At 41.2% G+C, this 19,659-nt stretch overlaps 1 long non-coding RNA gene across 1 annotated transcript in view; it reads right to left on the bottom strand.

Moving 5' to 3' along the window:
* Positions 1-215: 215 nt before the first annotated feature.
* The window catches only part of LOC129203661 (uncharacterized), a 98,477-nt gene continuing 79,033 nt past the window's right edge, over positions 216-19,659 (bottom strand). The window contains exons 2-6 of the long non-coding RNA XR_008576102.1: positions 17,258-17,460; positions 16,657-16,724; positions 10,877-10,973; positions 9,066-9,312; positions 216-723 (exon numbers count right to left, since the gene is read on the bottom strand). This is a non-coding gene — a long non-coding RNA (uncharacterized LOC129203661). The remainder of the gene's footprint in view (positions 724-9,065; positions 9,313-10,876; positions 10,974-16,656; positions 16,725-17,257; positions 17,461-19,659) is intronic.

Genomic DNA, 19,659 nt, shown 5'->3' with positions numbered 1-19,659 from the left:
TCCTATAGATTTATCAGTATCTTGCAGGTTCAGGATCCATGCTGGTCACGTATAGGAAAGGCTGAACCAGTTAAGAAAAAAAACAGCTTTCAGCCCCAACTCTCCAATGTGCCAGCTGACTAAAAACCACAGTGTATTACTGGAAGTGAACACAACCTTGATTCTTTTTTTATTTTTTTTATTTTATTTTTCAAAGAGTTTAAATAAGGGTTCGTTTCATCACTTCTTTCTATATACCTTCACATATCCATGTTATTACTGGGTTTGCAACAGAACGCTCTGGGAATTTTGCAAGGAAGAAAAGTCCAAATATATGTTGCAAGCTCAAAATGACTTGCTAGACTTCAAGGTGTCTATCTGCATTAGATATCATGTTATTTCTAGCTCATTGGCAACTACTGCTTCTAATTGCAGCAAACGGGGGGAAAAATGGATCTTGCCTGTGTCTCCACTGTAATTTCAAATGTGACTGTGGTGTAGGGTGGAGATATTCAATCTAGTTTTAAGTTAGTTCATTCAGGAGGCAGGCTGGCTGCAACTGTGCTAGACTTGGTGTCAGAAAGTTTACCCCCTTTCTCGGCTGGTTTACAGCCAGCTGAATGCACTGCACTGGACTCATGTCTGCTGCATGTCAGACTCGCGTTCCCTGGGTGGAAGTCGACACTGTCCGTAGTAAATCTCTGTGCTCTGTAGTGAAGCTACAGTGCAGACCAAGCAGGGCCTCTGTCATGACAAAAAAAAGGTAAAAAATTGTGAGTTTGTGAACAAAATCCTCTCTCCTACACCATTTTAATTTTTTAAAACCTATCTAATAATAATAATCCATGAATCAACAACAGTGGAATGAACAAAAACAGTGAACAGGTTCCTCCCCAGATTATAAATAGAGATCAGTTTGAAAAGATTTATGGAGGATTCTGGGCTTAAAAATTCACAATAATAATTATTTGTTATTAAAAAACCATAAAATGTGACAAATACACAGGAAGTTCATTCAAACACATTCCTTTCAAATCACTCTGCATGAATCACTGACTTTGCAGAAGATGGCCTCTTGAGTCAGTAATAAAAGTCTGAAGACTGGGATGGCATTCCTAACTCCACCACAAAATATGCTTCTGGCATTAGTTAAAAATTGCTCTGTGGGCTTCCTCATTCATCAGTGTAGGGTGAATAGAGTCTCTGCCAACACTTTTATAAGAAAGAATATTAGTTCATTGATGTCACTAAGACCTGATCTAAAAAGTGATCTCTCAATAAAAACCATTCGTGACAGTCCTAAAAACCCAAAATAAAATCTAAAATCTTTTGCTCTGAAAAGATTCCTGGAATTGTTTAGGTCTGAACATATGCCTGTTCCCTCTCAATCTAGTGAGGCAAGCCATGGGTCAGATCCATGTCAGCCATGAACTATGAAGAAATGCGGGTCTATAAGCAAGCTCCATGGGCTATTGAAACTGTCTATTTCAGTTCTATTATAAAATTACCAAAAATGAAGAGTCTTCAGGGTCCTCTGTATGAGGACAATTTAGCAGACAGCCCTTCTCTTGGCAGCGTCGTTCCCTAGGAACATCCTCGAATGGAAGCTGTTGAGACTTGAGTGCTTGGCCTGCCTCAGGAGAGCGATGAGCGGAAGACCTCCCTGCCAATATGCTTCCAGCCACAATTGCTAATTGTACTATTTGCTCTTGAAAATGCAATACCAGTGAAGCTGTCCTCACCACCACGAGCAGGCAGAATCAACCACATCTAATTCATCTCCTACTTTATTGCCCATTGAAATGAAATGCAGGTTGCCCTAGTGGCATACAACAGGCAGCTGTGAGACAGCAACCATCCATTTCTACACAGTGTACAAGTTTGATCTCGTTTGGCTAATTATCCCATTAACCTGTACCTAAAGATCCAATTACTGCAGCTGTGGGTGACTGAATAAAGGGCAGCATCAGCAGTGGGCCTGGAGCGTGAGATCTGTACTAACCTTCTCTGGTGTGTTTGTGTCTGCCTGAGCCAAACTGTCCCTTAAGACACCCAGCAAAACTTGGGGTTTTTTATTACAATCGTGAACAAATAGTTGGGGTTTTTTTCTCTCTTTCTTTATATTGGGTTTGCGTGGCAAGGCTTTGGTAGCAAGGGGGGGCTTCTGTGAGAAGCTGCTAGAAGCTTCCCCCATGTCCAGCAGAGCCAATGCCAGCTGGCTCCAAGATGGACCTGCCACTGGCCAAGGCCGAGCCCCATCAGCAATGGTGGTAGTGCCTCTGCAATAACATAGTTAAGAAGGGGAAAAAGTTGCTGCACAAGAGTGACTACAGCCAGAGAGAGGAGTGAGAATGTGAGAGGAACAACTCTGCAGACACCAAGGTCAGTGCAGAAGGAGGGGCAGGAGGTGCTCCAGGTGCCAAGCAGAGATTTCCCTGCAGCCCGTGGAGAAGACCATGGTGAGGCAGGCTGTGTCCTTCCAGCCCATGGAGATTAACAGTGGAGCAGATATCCACCTGCAGCCCCTGGAAGACCCCACACCAGAGCAGGTTGATACACCTGAAGGAAGCTGTGACCCTGTGAGAAGCCCACGCTGGAGCAGACTTCTGGCAGGACCTGTGGCCCTGTGGAGAGAAGAGCCCAGGCTGGAGCAGGTTTGCTGGCAGGGCTTGTGACCCTGTGGGGGACCCACACTGGAGCAGTCTGTTCCTGAAGGACTGCACCCCGTGGAAGGGACCCATGCTGGAGCAGTTCATGAAGAACTGCAGCCTGTGGGAAGGACTCAGGTTGGAGAAGTTTGTGGAGGACTGTCTCCCGTGGGAAGGACCCCATGCTGGAGCAGGGGAAGGGTGTGAGGAGTCCTGCCCCTGAGGAGGAAGGAGCAGCAGAGACAGTGTGTGATGAACTGACCACAACCCCCCATTCCCTGTGTCCTTGTGCCCCTCAAGGGGAGGAGGAGGAGAAATCAGGAGTGAAGTTGAGCTCGGGAAGAAGGGAGGGGTGGGGAGGAAGGTTGTTTAAGATTTGATTTTATTTTTCATTACCCTACTCTGATTTGATTGGTAATAAATGAAATTAATTTTCCCCAAATTGAGTCTATTTTGCCAGTGATGATAACTGGTGAGTGATTTCTCCCTGTCCTTATCTCGACCCATGAGCCTTTTGTTATATTTTCTCTCCCCTGTCCAGCTGAGGAGAGTGGCTTTGGTGGCCTCCAGCCAGGGTCAACCCACCACACTTTTTTTTTTTTAAGTGAGAATTGGATTAGTGTTGAAGCATTCAAATACTTAAGTCTTGAGTTTAAAACCATGTATGCAAGCATAACCTGAATGGCTTTGTGGCAGGGTCCATTTGTCAATGCAGCTGGAAAAACTCCTAGAGGAACAGAGCTCAAGCTGTATATAACCTGCCAGGGTTCGCACTAGAGGGATGTGAACTGATCTCATGCAAGAACGCGAGTGTCTAGTCTGTTCCCTTCAACCACACAAACCTTGACTTCATTCCTACTTCGATGAGCAATGACAGACATACATATTTCAGAATAGCATTGATACCACTTGTTGCTCCAATCATTCACATAGAGGAACAGGAGGTAAAATGCAATAAAACTACCCCATCTTTATTTTCACACTGAGTTCTAGAAGGAAGGTGGAAGAGAACACAGCTGCAAAACGCATGCAGTATGTTGTGGTTTCAGCTGAGAGGGTTAATTTTCTTCATAGTAGCTAGTATGGGGCTATGTTTTGGATTTGTGCTGGAAGCAGTGTTGATGATATAGAGATCTTTTTGTTGTATTGTTCTATTGTTGAGCAGTGCTTACACAGAGCCAAGGCCTTTTCTGCTTCTCGCACTGCCCCGCCAGTGGGATGGCTGGGGGTGCACAAGAAGTTGGGAGGGGGGACAGCCGGGACAGCTGACCCCAACTGACCAAAGGGATATTCCATACCATATGATGTCATGCTCAGTTTATAAGGGGTTTGGGGAAGAGGAAGGGGGGGGCGGCAGCATTCAGAGTGATGGCGTTTGTCTTCCCAAGTAACCATTACGCGTGACAGAGCCCTGCTTTCCTGGGGATGGCTGAACACCTGCCTGCCCATGGGAAGTGGGGAATGAATTCCTTGCTTTGCTTTGCTTGTGCACGTGGCTTTTGCTTTACCTATTAAACTGTCTTTATCTCAATCCACGAATTTTCTCACTTTAACTTTTCCAATTCTCTCCCCCATCCCGATGAGGGGGGAGTGAGCGAGTGGCTGCGTGGTGCTCAGCTGCTGGCTGGGGTAAAACCACGACACACTAAAAATCCCAGTGATGTTAAAGATTCATAAACCTAACCAGTACTCAAACCTAACCAGTACAAAAAGTTAAGATGAGGAGACAAAGGGACTGTCTATGAAATTAATGATAAGAAGCAATTATTCTGAACAACACTAGACATTATGTAGAAGTAAAATAAGAAAAAAGACCTTATTACACTAACTAGAATCTTTAAGTTCCTTAGGGAGGGAAAGGCCAATGAACATCCAGCATTACCTATAAGGACCTCTCAACCAGAAAAGAAAGGCCTGGTGGAAATGTACGCTTGGAGCATGCTTGAAGAAGATGTCTATGATCTTTCAGGAAATATCTTTAACATCTGCCTAAAGAATATTTTGAGACAAGGAATCCTGTTTCTCCTGATAGTGTTCTCCATTGCAAAGGATATTTATGTAATCCGTTCATTCAGAGACAGAGATCATCACTACCAAAAATTTCATGAGTGATTCTGGGAAGTACAACGTGGTTATTCAGAATTTAGGGGAGTTTTTCTGATTTGGCAGTCAGCCTACACAGATCAAATCATTTACCCTGCCCTATTCTTAAAAGCAGAGAATGAAATCCAGATGAAAAGCAGCCTTCTCCATGAGAAATAGTTTCCTTCCTTACACTGGGAAATGTTTTATTTCTTTCCTAAATAGGAAACAGCAAGGACGCAGAAAGCTACACGCCAGCAAGCAGCTCTTTTAGACTTCTCTTCTGAATATCCTTTTGCATTAGTTTCCAGAAAACTTAGCAGACAGTGTTTTTCGTTACCGGCACTCTCCCCATCTGTCCTCATGTACGGGATATCTGTGCATGAAAAGAATTTGCAAGGCTGAAGCCAGAGTGGAGCCTGCTCAGAGATCATTATATTGGTGATTGTGGACAAAAGAAAGGTATAATTCTCTTCTATAGGATGAGAGTTGTCTGCTGGTTGCCCAGCAACAGTTTGATTGACCGATTTTATTTTTCTTTTGGTAATGTTTGGTGTAATTTCTGGGCAGTGTTTCTAACCTCACATGGTCACAGGTTGGTGATTTTCATTCTTGAGTGTCATTTCTTGTGCCTAGAGGCCACAATGCTGGGCATGTGTTATACTGCAAAACAGCAGCTGAGAAACAGGATTCGCCAAGGGAACCTCACCTGCTATACCTTTTATCTGGGTGCTTTTGTTACATGTGGTTGGGATGCACGCCGCGTTTTCGTAATAGCAGCAGTAATACAGCAGCTACGCACAACCACCATTCCTGCCTGCCAGGGGCTTCCTGCAAACACAGGTATCATATTTTCCACTCTCACATTCACATTCTGTCCTTTGCTGATCACTGCTCAAGATGTCAGTGATAATCCTGAATTTTTCAGAGCCTGCTGTAGGAAGGACACCACCTTTGTCTATACAGCTGCCACTTTCGCTCTCCAGCCTTCGCAGATCAGTGCAGTCGAGTAGCTCTCGCTGTCAGTCCCCGGAGCTATCGGGCTCAGAGGCAGTGCTTTCTTAGGCAAGGACTTTTGTCTGGAAACCCTCCCTTTGATAGGTCTATGGATGCACATCTTCCATGAGCTTCAGAGAGTGATTTACGAGGAGTTTATTTGGTTTAGATTTTGGTGATTCTGCAGGGACTTCGGTTGTTTGTTTTTTAAATTTACCTGAATATAAAGTGAACAAAAGGCTGACAAAGTTAACTGTATCTATTGTGGGTGGTGAGTTTCCGTGTTTTATTATTTTTATGTGAAGTGTTAATATGCAACTAACTGCTATGTCAACAGGCACTCCAAATCTTTAAATAACAATGCAGCAAAATATCCAGGTTTCAAGAGTACTTGTCTCTTTCTGTTTAGAAGCTGAAGAGGTTGTTATATTGCACAGCGTACCAGGGAATATCATATCCTATGATACGACATCATTTGGCCTAATGTCATAGAAGCTGAGTGGCATCATGCATGAGCCAGCACAAAAAATTATATGGGAAATTCTGAGCAGTGCAGAGGTCCCTGGTCCTCTAAGTGTTTAAATATGTACATGATAGACAATAGTCTAGCAATTTTGACAAGTTACTCAGCTATTGCTTTAACATGCAACTACTATAGTTTGTTGTGTCATTCCTCCTCTATCACTGGTGAAAGAAAACATGGTATAGTTTGTAACACACAAGCTATTCCTAGGCAGGACAGAAGTGAAGCCTTCTTGCTCATGCATTTATATCTGACACTACCTTGTACTTTGCTGATCTGGATAAACCTGAAGTGGGAATGATCTTTGGTTTTGTTTCCATCAAACTGTAACCCCTAATTGACAGAGCTTTGCTGAACTGCACTTTAGGTTTAGTCATTATCTATTTTCTCCCTGGGGCCAAACACATGTCTTTAATATTTTTCTTCCAATTTAATATTACTTGCTGGTGCTAGGCATACAATAGACTTCCATGAAACAGCTTGTACAGCAGTTATGAAAACAATTAAAAAGCCCAGAAATATCAACTACAACGGGACAAGCCCTGCTTATGATGAGGCTACTGGAAATGTTGATCTCAGCTAAGAGAAGGTCGCTATAGTGAAGCAGCAAATTGCTGCAGGAAATCAGCATGCCACGTTGCACCCAGGTGCTCGCAATCCTCACCATGTGCGCTTCCGTATCCAGGTCCCCTCTGTTCTTTGTTAGGCTCATGGAAATGGCTGTGGAAACAAGCTTGGGGGAATGCGGGAAGCCATTCAGGAACACCTTCCTTTCCCAACACACTCCCCAAACACGTTCTTAACTCACATACTTTTTCATCCTTTAATGTCATGGTGCAATCGCACAGACAAAGAGGCTTATTCTCATTTACCTGGAGACTTTTTCTAGGCTCTCCAGCCCAAAGCCAAACTATTGTCTATTTCAAACAATTAAAAACAAAATCCACTTTGATGGAATATGGGTTTTGGTTCAAATTGTGAGACGTCTTGGGTAAATGTTTGCAGTTCCATATCTACCGTGCAAAATACCCTTTCACAGTTCACTAATGAAATAACAATACATATAGTGTTTTAGGAACTGACAACAGACATGCTATTATGCCAGGAGTTGGTACTGAACCATGTAAGTAGACACCAGTATGTGCGGCGTCAGACAATTTTCTACTTAATGTTATAGGCAACCGATCTGTTGGACATCTTCAAGTTTTCATCTATTTGGACCTGGGCCATTGGGTTCAGGTAGCCTTGTTAAAAAGGGATTTGCAGGTCTTTGCAGTGTTACAGCCCTGCCAAGCTGGAAGCTATAGACAAGGTCAGTGTCTAGGACTCTCTTGTATTAAATGAGCGAGTAAGCTTATATGCATTGCAGATTCCCTGCCCATGAGATCTCTTGTCTAAAGCAATCTGCTGAAAGGTGATAGGGTTGAAGTGTAGGCTAGACAACATGCATATGGCAGAGAGTTTGTAATATTCTAAATAGCATCCACTGTGTTTTCTTGGGTCAACATACAAAGGGTGTTGGTAAATCAATAGTCTAATACAAGCGTGACAAGACAATTTACCAAACGCCTTACAAAAATGCTTCTCAGCGAGACAAAGCAGGTTTGCAGCATTGCTGGCAGAAGCCATTTTTCACCACGTGGCGTAATGCAGTTAGAGCCAGGGAGAGGTGCCTACAACCTAGCCTTTCTGTGCTGAGGGAAGATGAGCTGGGCAATCCTAGTATTTGTGCTTGGGAAACACTACTAAGCACACAGTGGCGTCTTGCATTATTATAACACAGAAGGGGTGGAAATAATGACTGTGTTCGACCTTAATTACAAGGGGGAATTTGTTTTGCTTTTGGTTGGAGAACAGGAGTTATTGCTCCCTGGGCATTATAAAGACACAACACACTGGTCTAAAAGACCTCAGCTCTTTCAAAGGCATGGTTAGGATGCTGTTACAAGAAAAGAGAGGGATATCACTATGTCACAGGGACACCTACATCAGAGAGTAAAAGAATAGGGCGCTTGCATTTTGCCATTTGATAACTTTGTGTGAACCAAGGGCAGCATTCGCAAAGCCTGGGTTCCTACAGTTCGGTCCTGAGTGGCATATTCAGACCTTAAATTCCCTCAGCTTCTGAAATCAAAGGGAACAATAGGTACATGCACGAATTAGCAAATGTGTGTGATCACAAGCGTAAGGCCCGCAGGTTTGAATGATTCAGGCTGAGACTTTGCAGGCGTACGTCTCCACACATCAAATAGAGGTGCCCTTCTAAATTCCCAGATTCAAAAATGTGCTTAAAGCCCCCATCAGGATACATATATGAAATGTAAAAATTCTTTGACCTAAGGTCTGAATAAAGCAAATGAAATTAAAGCCAAAGGAAAAGAACAGTATGGGGGAAAAAAACCCTATCCCTTACAAAAATATGTACAGTCAGTTAGAAGCCAAAAATTTTATTCCAAAACAAGCCTATGTAATATTATTTAATGAGAATTCTTGAAAACAGTTGTGTGTATATCAAAAAGGGGTTACACCTTGTGCACATATAGAATATTCTTGTTCTAAAATAGCTGCTATTACATAGAATACTGAGGAAAATTTTTGTAAGGCCATTAGAACCTTACAGCTACTTTAAACCCACATATAATTGCTCACAGGATAAGAGCCTCTATTCATATTACTCAAATGCCTTGCCTCAGCTGGAGACAGTTGAAATGAGTACAGCGTGCAACAAGATAGAATGAATGAGCTCTAACCTTTCTTCATCAAAGCAGGTACCAAAAGATAGCAGGCTTGTTTCATTCTGTGGATAATGAACACAGTTCAGTCTCTCATTCACTTACCTTCCTCGTAGTCCAGGCTATGCATCGTTGTGCAAAGGCTGATTTTTTTTTTAAATTTTCTTAGTTCTTTTTTCACTTTTTCCCTCAGAGAGACTTATGGATGAGAAGGAGGGAACTCCATCTAGGAGAATGCCTTGTTCTTGGCTCCTCCTGGTTCAGCACTTTAACTGGCACAAAGATGTAGCTATTTCAGCATCCTTTACTGGGATCAGCTGGCATCAACACACGTACTCTGAACAAACTCCACCTGAATCATAGAATCACGGAATAAATATCTGTGACCACAGTGTGGGAAAAGGTATAACCCACCATGTTCCCCACAAACCTGGCCTCTGACCGCTTGGAGGGTATCACAGTTCTTTCCCTGCTTATGCCCCAAATTTCCTTTCAAAGGAAAGTGGGGTGTGCCAGCGGCACGGTACCACAGTTACTATCTAAATTTTTCTAGTTGGTTAAATCCTAATAACACAGTACATAAAAGTTTATAATGGTGAGTCAATTGGGAATGATTAGTGGAAAAAAAATCCAGGATGGAATAAACCAGTATCTTGCCTTAATTTTTTCATTGAAACTGAAACACACAGTGTAGCCAATTGTGATCATTGTGACTCTATAGAGGCCATCGAAATGGAAGCAGAGTCATAGTCTTGGCCATAAGGTTATTGAAAGCTTTAAAAATAGCTGTTTCCTGCTGCATGTAAAGTTTTTCCTCTTCCTTTTAGCTCACAAACTTGCATGGAAATAGTCTCTTACTTATTTCACAATCAAATTCTAGTTGGAAAAGAACTTTCTTTTCCCCATTGTTTCCTAAACTGCACAGTTCAGCTTGGAGCAGAGGTCAAGTGATGGTCACTTTCATGCTTTTACATATTTCTTCTACAAAACCCATTGAATATTAATGGATAATTGACACAGTAGTGTAGAATAGGATGCAGGAATTGTCCTTTACTGAAATCAACTGCCAAATATACTCGGTACTTAACTCTGTACATGTTACATGTCTACCACATTAAAGAAACATCTTTCCCCAATAACCTTCCCCCAGAGATATTTCCATTAGGAAACAACTTTATAGGCAATTTCTAATTGTCTCTTAATGAACCTAAATATTTAAGTTTGGCCATATTGCATTTAGTGTTCATTGTCCTTGGGGATGTACAGAAAGAACCCAAATGAGAAGCATCACGGAATGGACACATTTAATTTTTGTAATTCCTAGTGCATTCAAATATCATGGAGCAAGTGTTCAAACTGGAAGTTATCAGATTCTCATTCCAGTTATGAAAATGGAAACAAAAAAATAGGCAGGAGAAAAACAGAAAAAAGAAATAATGAAAAATGGAAAGGTGGCATGAGTAGATGAAAGAAGATAAATAGGGAGAGAAGGAAAAACTGTGACGCCGAGGGAGCATCCTGTGAAATCACAGGTGGAATTTTATGTACCGGCCTTAGACACGAGCAGCTCTTGAGGATGTTCCTGGGATGCGACTCCTCACCACCTCCCCGTTAGCTAATAATGCAGTTAGCTGAAGAGCTGATACCTGTCATCTTTATTTTGTAGTTTTTCAACTCAGTTTGTATGCAGCTGCACCAAAGAACAAAATTGACTATGAATGGTTTTCCTGAGTCTATGAGAAGATCATCACCACAGAAGGGCAGACAGGACTTCTTGAGGATTTAATTACTTTTATTTACTTTAACTCTCCAGTTTTGGCAATATCTTACACCTGCTGTGTAAGTTTTCCAAAGAAGTGGTAAAGTGCTAATGCTACTAATGCTACTACATAGCTAACAGAAACATCGCCAGTCACCTGAACAGGTCTTATTCTTGAATAGGAGGTGGTTGGAGAGGAAACCACATCAGGGTAAACCATGCTGTCATATCACTCACGAGGAAAAGGGCTGCACCTACAGAGTGGTAAGAACAAGAGCAATGCTCCATCAGCAATGGCACAGAGCAAAATGCTTTCAGGAGTGTGTGAAACAGGAGAGAGCAGAAGGGGAGACAAAATAAGTACTGGCCTGTGTCCCTCTAATAGCTATGGAGAAAAATGTCTTTTTTTTAAGAAAAAAGTATTTTTCCCTCATAAGGTTGCAGTAACCATAAGTAGAATTTCACCAATTTTTCACTGAGTTTGTTAAGCAGGGCAGATTGTTTTTCCTTTCCCTGAGTCCTAAATGGGATGCACAGATTCAGCCCCCATGCCTTCCAGCCCTCAAAGCAGTTACGCTGATGATGGGATGTGCTAGAAGCCAAGGTCATTAGCAGTGAAAGCCTGCGTCTTTGCACTCCCTCATGTGTGTCCCTCCAGCTCCTGCAGTTTCCTTTCCTGGCAGCAGCTGCTCCTGCTCTTCATCCTGCTTTTAAAAGCAGTAAGGAATGGGAAAATGAGGGTAATACTGAGTGAACAGCAACAGTGTAATCTTGCAAATGAGCCATCACAAAATGTCCAGCTATTGTGTTTTGTGTAGCTCTGTGTTTGATGTGTCACATCTAACGAACAAATGGGCGAATACCTAGAAATGCCTAGAAACTTCTACTCCTATGTCAAATTTACTTGAAATAAGCAAAAGTTATTGGAGACAGGGATGCACAGACAGACACACAGATGGAACGTGGTCCTATACATTCTGTTTATACAGAAACGTGCATAAAACCAGTATTATTGTGGAGCTGTTGACAGGCACTGGCTCGGTCAAAGACATTCAGCTGGGCAGCCCCAAATCCATCTTTCCGTGCGCACCAGTGTGACACCTTGATCAATGCCAACGTTTCCTTTAGAGGCCGCTCAGCATCCCGCACAGTTCTTGTCTTCCTAGCTCGCTCTGAAAGGGAGCGCAGGACGTGGCAGGCTTTTCTCTGGCAGGCTGCAGCTGAGACAACCTTCCCCACCTTCCAAATTAACCTCATCCCAGACCCTTCAAATGAGTGGGGGACAATCTGAAGCGGTGCTTCCTAGGGGGCTGGGCTGACCTGAAATCCGCAGTGTGTACCTGTATGACCTGCCAGTAATGATTCACCCCACTCTGCTAGTTACAGCTCCTGCTTCATCTCTGAGGAGGAGGTGTTAGAGATAAGGATGCAGGATAAGATAGGATCTAACTCGGGACTTTTTTCAGACTAAATAGCGCAGTCTGTGTGATGCCCAGGTTCTCTACACATATTCTTCGTGTTTTTCAAACAAGTGCTCCTCTAAAGAGACAGCTTTCCTTAGCCTGTGCAACGTATAATACACAGAGGACAGTAAGTGGGGGAGAAAAGGCTATCAGCATGAGAGTTAAAGCTGCACTGCCAAGTTCCTGGAAGTTATGGCTTAACATCCTGAAGACTATCAAGACAGTGGCTTAGTAACACTGAGAATAGAATAGAATATTTCAGCTGGAAGGGACCTACAGTGATCATCTAGTCCACTTCCTCAGAGTGAATTTCACATGAAAAATGCAGTTTCCACAATGCTGAATTTTTTCCAGATTATTTTGTTCTTATTTTTGAAAAAAAAAATTATCTCTTTTTTCTTGTCTTTTCTTTTTTTTCCCCCCTGTCACAGATGTCATCATTAAAGATTTTCTTTTGCTGGAACTTGTTCCAAATCAGAATTCCTCTGATTGCTGGACTGACCTAAGCCATTCATTCTGTGGCACTTCCAGCTTAAACCAAATCATCTTTCAGTGGCACATTACCTCCCAGGAGCCCATGCCTCCTGTGATGCCCCCCAGTCTCCTCCTTCAGGGAGAGGATTTGCCATGGGTACTGAGTCCCTACAGATGTGTTATGAGGGTTGTAGCCCAAACAGGGACTTAGACCCTTGTGGGAAAAGTGGGAGCACAATGCTTCCCATCTTCAACTTCACTGTATCGTGATCATTAAACATGCTTTTCTGGTGACCCAGGGTGTTTTGGATTAGTTTATCTCTCAGCTTGTTTCATCATGATATAAAAAATGCTCCAAAAGCACATTTCCAAGATAATTCTTTTGGACTTTTGATTCTGAAAAAACTCTATTTCCCAATTTTTTTTGTTCTCAATTTTCAACAATAACAAATATTAATATCAGAAATTTTTTTTATTATAAATTCCTTTTTTTCCTGCAGCTCTAACTACCTGTAACATTTTCTTGCTATCTTCCCATATACTTGCCTTTCTGTAATTACATAGAACATTTTTCCCATGTGAATTATCAGTAGGACCTAATCCCAGATCCCAAAATCCCATAGTAAAGATCTGTTCTCTCTGAGCTGACACAACAGTAGGCAATTCATTGAGCACAGACAGACGCATCTTTTCCATGAATGCATTTAGCATCATTGCTAAAACTGTCTCACTAGCAATTTCTGCTAATGAGAAAATGAAGTTAACGCAAAGCTTCTGAAAATAAATTCTGAGGAGGACGTCTCTCTGCTTTAATAGAGATTGAATGCAGTCCATTTCTCTTTCCCTGTGTCCTGAACAACACATCAAAACAATGTTTAGCAAGTGAGCTACATTTCACAACACACTTGCATCATAGATGGACGTAAAATAAGTTGCTTGGCAGTGTAAATGCCCTGGAGAGAGGAAAGTTTGTTGGTTTGGGTTGTTGTTTTTTGGGTTTTTTCTGTCCGGCCTGGTTTCTCCCAGTATTTTAGGATTGCCCAAGATTATTCCATTATCTCACTTGCGTCTCTGGCAGCTGTTAACCCTCTGCACTGCCGAAGAAGTCCCGCTGCCAGAAACCTTTTCCCTTGCCCCTTGGATTCAGGTTGCAGAAGCGTTGGGAAGCACTGCTGTTAATTCCCAGCATATCCTGCCCAAGATACACTCAAACAGCATGAAATCACAGGCGGGGGAGAGGTGCTTTAAAAAACGGGTACTTCAAGTTTAACCAAGTGAGGGAGAAAGAGCTGGGGACATCATCCAGAGCGGGTTATCAGTTCAGTGATTTTCCCCAGTTTTTCAGTTTGCTTAATGGTCTCAAAGATATTATTTTCTCAAGTGCACTGGTGGCTAAATGGTATGTGGAAAATGTTATTTAACTTGAGGTCTTCTCTTCAAATGGTGTGGCCTCCATAGAGTCGGTCTTGCTAAGTTCTCCCTGTGCTCTTGGCAGGAATAACCACAGGCCAGGTCCCGGCATCTTCAGTGCAGCCCATGGGGATTCATCTCAGAAAACTCGGCCCATAAAAGTCCTTCTCAAATTTCCAGACTTCCCTGCCCAAGAATATTAGAAATGTGGCAAATGAAATCCATTTTGCTGAATCATTTGGTCTAGTCAAGCACCTTCGCACAATGTATGTGGCAAGCAGATGCAACGGGGTTGCAAACACTGCTGAGACGAATGCTTAACGATTCAGCAGAGGACGTGTGGATTTTTTTGTTGTTGCCTGCTGCTAGACAACTTCGTACACCGCTGGTAATTACTGTATCTGGGGTTTTTTTGTTTGTTTGCTTACGCCTTACCCAGTAGCTTTGTTCATGGCAATAAAAATATTCCGAACAGCTTGGAAAACTTCCTTTGCTCTGACTTGAAAAGACTGAATTCAGTTCCCAGGGAACTCAGTGGGAGCTGGATTAAGCTCTGTGGCAAAATCTTTTACCTCTTACCATGCTGCTGCTGCGGCAGGTGCTGAATTTCCTTTTACTGATTGGTTAATTTATCCTTTTGTGGTAGCGATGTACCAAAATCCCCTAAATTTCGTCCCTTATGTGGGTTTTTTCTGAGCTCCTGCAGCAGAAGGGACCCAGATCTTCTACTCCTTCTCCAGTCTCTAGCCAGTTCAGAGCCCCAAAGCTTTAGCTTTCCTAGGATTTGTCCTGCACCAAAGACTTCTGTGCCAGTCAAGGAGATTTGCAGTGCTGCTTACTCTTTTTTCACCTACTCCATCTCTGGAGTATGCCTATACGTTTATTCTTCCTCCAGAGCATCTTGCCTATCCAAAGCACAGTTCTGGGTAGAACAGGAAATGACGACAGGCATGTCCTCTTACAGCCCAAGGGGGAAAAGGAGGGGCAAGGACTTTACAGGTAAAGTTTTTGTTTGAAATCTAAAAAAGAAATGGTGTATTTACCTTAACTAGTATCCATTCACAGTTTGATACATACGTACAGTTATCCTCAGGACACAGGTTAGTAGACATTGGTTAAAAAGAAATGGAAATATAACATTTCTTCCTTCACAAGGAGCTCTGCCAGTCTTTGTTTTCCTGTCTTTCTTTGGTGACCTTCAAACCCACTGGTTTGGTATCCTTGAAGATTTAAAAAACCCCAACATTCCATTGTGAAAAACTGTGTCAAATTGAAAAGGAGGTAAAGCAACAGGGCTTTCCAGAAAGAGTGCACTGTTTCTACAGAAATAACTCTGATTGATTGATGAATTCTACATAAATCACCAAATAAAAATCCTTTAAGGTAATTAGAATGCCAAGGAATGGCAGCTCCTCTGCTGAATTTTCAGATCAACCAATACTATTTAATAATTACATCCACACTGAAGGTCCCTAACATTAATTTGAAAGATAATCTTCACGTGCCACGTAGTGGAGTTCCATAAGACATCCTTGTTAAATTTGCTTGGGTTTGTTATTCTTTCCAGAACGTGGTGGTTAATTTAACTCTTGTTTGATATGTGCTGAAGTACCTACACTCAGGCACACCAATGATTCCTGCCCTCTGATAATAAGATGTGAGACAAAGCATCATGACATTATTTACAAATTGTAAAAGGTATAAGTGTCTACTCACACCCAGCACTTGTTACTGAACTGATTTTGATACTGTTACTCTTCACTTATGCCTATATATGTTAAAAAAGAAATCTATAATTTTCAGCCAAACTTACCATCAAAACTGGTAATATCATTTTGAGCAGAACAGTTAGAATCTGTGGTTTGGGCTTTATTTTTTTTACAGTACCTTTATTAAGTAGCATTTAACCACAGGCAGCTGTAGATCTAGTCCTATAAATCATGCCAAAATAATTAAAAGGAAAAAGAAAAGTGCACATGTTCCCAAGTTTTGCCATTTTCCCACCACTGGAGAAAGGATTTTTAAAAAAAGCCTTCCATAATCTTTTGAATGCTGAAATACCACAGGGCTGAAACAGAAGCTGTAAGCAGCCACCTTGCCTCACAGTGAAATGAAAATGTTCTGTTCAAACTGGAAGAAAAAACAACCAAAAACAAAATAGCAAAGGCACTTTCCTTCTGTGTGACTGTAAATTAATTTTAGAGATGGGCACAAACCATAAAACTCATAATTCAGACATAAACCTGGGAGCATACAGCTCAAAATAAAGATGGATCATTGTATCCAGACCACCATGGTTGCTGGCAAACAGGTAATAACTGATTCGTTAGCAAAGTCCACAGAATATCTATTCCATATGCCCCCTATCTCACAGTATATTTCCCAGTATGCTACATCACCTTACGTCCCGTACTGATGCACCACAGGCATTTCTAACACCTTAGGTCCCTGTGACAGATATAAAAAAATTTTTAAAACAAGATATATTTTTAAAGAACATAGCTTGGATAAAAATTTTCACCCTTTTGGGGGAAAGATAAATTCTAGTTAAAAATCCAGCAAGTAAGGACATTCAAATAGAGAAACTCACCTAAAATATGACCCAAATCGGAATCTTTATGTTCACAAATTCCTGGCAAATTCCAGTTTAGTCTGGGACTAGAAACAGAAGCAGACAAATATATAAATACATGGGACTTTTTCTGAATGTATTCATACCAGACAAAACTGAAGAAATGCAGAAGATATGGTCAAGTTTTTCATTTTAGGAAGAAGTAGTTTATTAAAGATAATCATTCAGCTAATCTAATATGTTGCCAGTATGTTATTTGACACCAAGGAAATAAAAAGACTCAATAGAGCAACTCGGATGATGGCAAGAAATAGGGAGCTAAGTCCTAGACACCCATATTGCCTCCTAAATCATAACAGTTCCTACATTGTTTAAAATATAAATCACACGAAGTGGTCAAAATCCAGCTTTAATTCTCAGTCTAATGATTACATTGGTCAATTTCCAAGACCACAGCTAAAGGCCATGAGAACTTTTAAAATATTTTCCCACCCATATACATGTTGTCCCAAGCACTAAAGAAAAAAAAAATAGCAAAAGGCAAGCAATCAAGAAAGAAAAAGAACAACAACCATACAGAAAGCACAGTGGTGAAATAAAACATTCAACATGGACTTACTGATCTGCAAGTGAGCTTTGAAATTACCAAGAGACATGACAATTTTGATTTAGCATCCTGCTGAATTCTCAGAACTGTTTTGGAAGGTGGAAGGGGCCACATATAGTGCCTTGGACCTCTTTACTATGGGTTTGAGGAGTGTCAGGTTTCTTTCTTCTTTTTTTCTTTTTTTCTTTTTTTCTTTTTTCTTTTTTCTTTTTTTTCTTTTTTTGCTTTTTTCGCTTTCCTGTGTGAAACAGATTGTTCACAGAAAATTATTTCAAGATCTTTCCCTTCACTTTCCTGTGCAGAGCTACAACAGAATACTATTAGCATCTGGTTTTGCATATGCCTAGAAGCCCATTCATTTCAATCCACTTTCAGAATCAGGGCCTTGATGTGTAGTAATTCACTACAAATCCTAATATGTATGGGTTTTTTCTTAAAATGTACTTGAAATTTCAAAATACCCCAAAATCTCTGCAAGTCTCCTTTCAGGAGATTAACTTTCTGGGGAATCGTGACATTCTTCATAGCATGCTGATAAAGAAGCAGCATGATAAATACTTAGTCTGATGAAAAAGCTGAATAATATCAAAATAAAAATATGAATACAAATTTACGAGCTGTATCAGTCATAATTATCCAGTCAGGAGAAATGTCAGTGTATACAGATCTGCTATGTGAAAAGTACTGAATATTTTAGCAATTCTTTAGGAAGGTACTGAACTTTTCTTGCAATTAATTATTCATCCGTAAAACTTTCCTTTCCTTATTTCCTCCTCAAATTATTGCAGAACTTTCTTCTCCTCAGTGAGATCAGGAGTGTAATCACATGCATGTATACAGTACACAGACAAAAACACATACCCATAAAAAAACCAGCAACAGATACCACCCCCAACTTTCCCCAGTTGTACATTTGATGCTTGCTGGTGCCATTAAGCAAACACAAAACAACAGCAAGTGCATTCTGTTGAAATGTTTAGCTAAATGGAACCAAAACAGTCACAGTTCACAATTTCATAAATACATTAATTAGAAGTGTCTCCAAATAGCATGTGATTTTGAATTATTAACATAAAACACTGCATTATAAATGACTGCAAATTGCATTCCTTAGTGCTCTCCATGCTTAATTTATTATGCCGTAGGAAAATTTGCAAATTACTTCACTGTTTTATATTTAATGGATAGTTTTATATGTATATTGTTTCATTAAGATAAAATTAAACCACAGTGTACATATTATATGCCTTTCCAGTGACATAAATGTCACTAGAGACCCTCAGACTTTGTCAGGAGGGGAGCATGCTTCTGTCATTTCCTAGATTTAATAAAGAAGTGAAGAGCAGGTTTAAGTTTCTGCCCTTTCCGTGCCCATCTGTAATCGCTCCTTCCAGCCAGCCCATTTCCGAGGTTTGCAAAGTGCATTGCAGAAAAGTTTGAAGATACGGAGAGGGGTGGCAGAGCAGCCCTCCCTTCTCCGCCTCCCTGGTTTGAAGGCAAAGGAGGCTTTTCGGCGGTGGCCTCTGCTGCTAGGGCAATGCAGTCATCATGCCACCCGTGTTTTGTGGGGGAGAAAGAAGGCAGCAAGCCAGGTGAGCCTCCTGCCCCGATCCCCAAGAGCAAAGATATCTCTGGGAAATGGTTTCAGTCTCCCAGGAAGAGGGGAAAAAAATACTGGCATGCACTGACGTGCTACCCTGCCAAGGGTTTTGCTGTCGTATCTTCCTGCAGTGGGGAAAGGATGGAAATAAAACATATTAGGAAAAGCTTGTCAGGCTAGGTGGGGGTAGATGTCTGAAGAAACACCAGGGAGGGGGGGCGAAGGGCACTGTATATAAAAGGAAAAATCCATTAAAAGTATAACTATAAAGACATTCGTCTTTGACAACTTCTTTGCATGTTGTCTGTTCTTAGCCATTTGTCTTCTCTATTTGTAAATTCCTCAGAAGAGGAATTGCCTCTAACTATGTGCTTGTAGAGTGCATGTTACAATGGGGACTCAACTTCCCTGAAAACCTGAAATGCAAATAGAGCGTAAATAATAGATATTATTTATGATACATAAATAAATAACATTGGGCCATGAAGAGGCATTCTATATGTGTTTAAACAGGCTTTCCTGTTCCTTGTTTTCTGAGAACTAATAATATCCCCTTGGTGGATGTGATAGATGTTTCTTTGAACTCACTTTCAGGCCTTTTTATAAGATAGAAAAGGTACTGGTTACCTATCTGCACAGGTTCCACGTGGTTTTCAGATGTGTTTTCATTTAATAAAAATATAGCACAATAAAATATTGCAGGATGGGTAGGAGGTGGAGAGATGGCATATTTGGGAAAAGATATAAATTTTCCTTTAAGTTAAAATTGTATTAATGAAACTGAAGCTACAAGTAGATGCGTGCAAAAGAGAGA

This window comes from Grus americana, chromosome 2, assembly GCF_028858705.1.
Source record: "Grus americana isolate bGruAme1 chromosome 2, bGruAme1.mat, whole genome shotgun sequence".
NCBI classification, from domain to species: Eukaryota; Metazoa; Chordata; class Aves; order Gruiformes; family Gruidae; genus Grus; species Grus americana.
The sequence above is the reverse complement of the archived record's forward strand: the minus strand, read 5'-3'. Positions and strand labels throughout refer to the sequence as shown.